General features: G+C 35.0%; 1 pseudogene; it reads right to left on the bottom strand.

The window, feature by feature from the left end:
• Positions 1 to 349: 349 nt before the first annotated feature.
• Positions 350 to 1402, bottom strand: LOC149177894 (polyubiquitin 11-like; annotated as a pseudogene).
• Positions 1403 to 4074: the final 2672 nt, after the last annotated feature.

Genomic DNA, 4074 nt, shown 5'->3' with positions numbered 1-4074 from the left:
TCTATTCCTTTTCATCATTTTTAGCCCTTCGAAAAAATTAATTAATTATTTACAACTTATAACTTTAAAATTTTCTAATAAAACCACTGGAAAATATATCTAAGATATATAATATCATAATATTATTTTTGGAAAACGAGTTCCAGAGCAATAGTTCATGAACACATCACAAAACATCATAAAATTAACCTGCAAAGCTTTAATTTTTATTGAAAATTCTCTTCATAAGAGTGCCACATAACAACATACTAAAAATAACCAGTAGAACATATTTGATAGTGTATTTAATTGCCAACTAGCTAAGAATTCAATGAAATGCGCGTTTAGACCCTATTCATTAAAATATATGTCAAGAATTTCGACACCCACCACGCAGATGCAAAACAAGGTGAAGTGTAGACTCCTTTTGGATTTTATATTCGGCCAGAGTTCGCCCATCCTCCAGCCATTTACTAGAAAATATGAGCCTCTGCTGATCAGGAGGAATCCCTTCCTTGTCCTAAATTTTCGCTTTTACGATATCAATTGTATCGGAGCTCTCAACCTCCAGTGTGATTGTCTTGCCTGTCGACGTCTTCACAAATATTTGCATACCACCACGGAGCCGAAGGACAAGATGCAGGGTTGACTCCTTCTGAATGTTGTAATCCGCCAGAGTCCTCCCATCTTCAAGTTCCTTCCCAGCAAAGATCAATCTCTGTTGATGGTCTTGTCGATCAGGGTTTTCACAAAGATTTGCATCCCGCCTCTGAGCCGAAGGACAAGGTGAAGAGTCAACTCCTTCTGGATGTTGCAATCGACAAGAGTGCGTCTGTCCTCAATTTGCTTTCCAGCAAAGATCAACCTCTATTGATCCGGTGGAATCCCCTTCCTGTCTTGGATCTTGGCCTTGACATTGTCAATTGTGTCAGAACTCTCAACTTCCAGGGTAATTTTCTTCCCGGTCAGGGTCTTGACAAAGATCTGCATCCCACCTCTAAGACAGAGGACAAGGTGAAGAGTGGATTCCTTTTGGATGTTGTAGTTGGCGAGAGTGCGTCCATCTTCCAACTGCTTACCGGTAAAGATGAGACGCTGCTGGTCTGGTGGAATTCCCTCTTTGTCCTGAATCTTGGCCTTTACATTGTCGATGGTATCAGAGCTCTCCACCTCAAGGGTTATGGTCTTACCGGTCAAGGTCTTCACGAATATCTGCATCTTTAAACGAAATCAACACAATACACAACCTGCTTAATCACGGAACATAATTAGAAACCCTGATTAACATTTAAAGGCGTAAATAAGCCAAAAAAGCTCCCGAATTTCGCAATCTACACTCGTAGCCGAAATCATCTTTTACAGATCTCGAGCAAGTTAAATAATTTAAAACCAAAAACAAGAGAGCAAAATGAATCCTCGTGGGATACAACGACAAGTTAACAGAAAGAGCATAACCTGACACCATCTATATGTCTAAAATCTAGAAGAAAAAGCGGAAGACAACAGGGAAAGGATTCAAAACAAAGATCAAAGATAGACAGAATGGTAGACTGCATGAAAGACGAAAAAGATAGAGAAAATTGATACCTGAAGGAAATCAAACGGAAGAGAGCATAGAGATCGCGTTCAGAAAATCAGCCAATACTGTAAAATGCAATGAAGAAGAAGAGGCGTGTCGCCATATTTAAATGGCAGCAAGGGTAAGATGGTTTGTTCATAAAGCGACACGTGTAGTCATTCCAAACCATTTGTTCTGAAATATCTATTATTAGTGTTGGTGGGAGAAACTGCGAGGAATGTGGGGTCATTGAGAAAGAGGCGTGGAAGAGTCGATACAAAGCAGAAGGAGCGTCCATGTAACTGTATCAATCTTTGTCGCGCAATTGCTGGGGAGTTATGAACCATGTGGAGTATCAATCTTCATCTCTCAATTGCTGGGGAGTTAGTAACCATGTGGAGGTATCCATCTTCACTGTATAGTTGCTGGGAGTTAGTAACTGTTTTTAGCTATTAATCTGACGGTAGAAGATGCTTCTATCGTCTAATATAGATAATCGATGGTCCATAATCACACACGGTAGTAGCCGGGGGTGTTGATTTCAAAGGGAACGCCTTACGACATAATTAGAGAAAATTAGTTTCTTTAAAACATAAGTAAAATAAATTATTTTAAGTTTTATGTTTTTTTTCTTTCAATGATCACATTAATTTTCTCTACTTCTGTTGATGGAAAGATTAAAACTTCTTTATACCATGTATCCCGTGTATCCCCCAAATAGAGGTAACATTTTGTTTCGTGGTCATTGTGAAAACTCATTTGACACACGTTCCTTTTGATAGTTTTCTCTTACGTTACTTCTACCATTCTATTTTTTTTTGGTCTAAAAATTGTGGGCCTTTTTGCAGCAATAATAATAGGTAGCAGTAACAATAGGTAGAAATGAAGGGTTTTTGGATATTCCACAAAATATCTTTTGGAGTATCATTTTCTAGTCTGTACCAACACTGTTGGGGAATCAGCGAGGTAAAGAAAATGATAATGAAGAAATACTATATCATGTTCAAGAAAGTGATAATGAAATACTATACCATGTTCCCTTGACCGATGCCAATTTTCTATTTTTGTAAAACCTTCATGAAGATAGGATTGCCAATCAATTGTAAATTTGAATGCATATACATTCTTATAATTTTTTGTTATCAAGGAAGCCAATTTGTAAATTAGAATGCATATACATTCTTACAATTTTTTTTGTTTTGGATAGGGGAGGAATGACCTGTTGTAGAGTTTTGTGAACCCAACGTTTCGGACTACAAAGTGAGTCCATCATCAGGGGATGCGTCAATAGATAATCTTCAACATTAATGATGTATCCAAGAGCTATGATTATATATATATATATATATATATATATATATATATATATATATATATACCTGGGTTATTAAAGAATGATGTGAGAATGAGTTTAGCTCTGGATAATCTTAATTTTTCAAAACCTGATGCATTGTCCATCATATCCCTTCCATGGTAGGACTTGATGTTGTTAAATAGTGAATCCATGAGGTGATGATGGTTTTGGATGATCATAGCTCTTGGATACATCATTAATGTTGAAGATTATCTATTGACGCATCCCCTGATGATGGACTCACTTTGTAGTCTGAAACGTTGGGTTCACAAAACTCTACAACAGGCATTCCTCCCCTATCCAAAACCATCCTCACCTGTATGGATTCACTATTTAACAATTTTTTTGTTTTCAAGGAAGCCATTTTGTAAATTAAAATGCATATACATTCTTACAATTTTTTGTTCTCAATGAAGCCAATTCCAATTATACAAGGGTATTGAAATTGTGGAGCTAACCACATTGTCCACAATTTAAAGTGATTCAAGCTTTTGGATTTATGGCATAGAGTAAACTCTCTTGTAAAATTTAATTTTCCACCATTTAATGTGGTTCAAGATTTTGGATTTATATGTCAGAGAGTAAACTCTATTGTATTTTGCCTCATAATATGTCATGAAATGAAATTCCAAATGAGGATCTTGTATGTTCAAATTCAATGACATGAATGCATTTTTAGAAAATGTAAGCGTGCTGCCTTATTATTTTCAAGGTTGCTTTCAAGAATTGTTAAGTTATAGATTTTTTCGTTTAGATTTAAAATGATTTTGTTGTTAGCTTTAAAAAAAAGGAATTTATTCTTTTTTTTTTCATAAAAATAGAGATTTAAGGTAATTAAAATCAATATTTGGGAACTTTAAATGTTGGAACCACCTTAAATTGCCTCTAAAGAGAGAAATGAAAGTTTCTCTAAAGAGAGAAGTGAAATTATATCTAGAGAAATGAAATAAATTGTATCTAGAGAGACAATAATTTGTGTCTTTATAGAGACAATAATAATATGTGTTCTATATTGTTTTTATAGAGAAATTTTTAAGACATTAATTTTGAGATACCTGCTTAAAGACAATATTTAAGACAATACACACTTTTTTTTTATAAAAAATTAAGACCTCAAAAATTGTATTAAACATTGTGTTAAAATCTCACATGTAGTGACTGCACAGCCAATCAAGACTTATTT

Source organism: Pinus tabuliformis, chromosome 4_1 (genome assembly GCF_031772625.1).
Source record: "Pinus tabuliformis cultivar Carrire ecotype Pingquan chromosome 4_1, CPIR1, whole genome shotgun sequence".
Taxonomy (NCBI): Eukaryota; Viridiplantae; Streptophyta; class Pinopsida; order Pinales; family Pinaceae; genus Pinus; species Pinus tabuliformis.
Note: the sequence above shows the minus strand (reverse complement) of the source record. Positions and strands in the feature narration are given on the sequence as shown.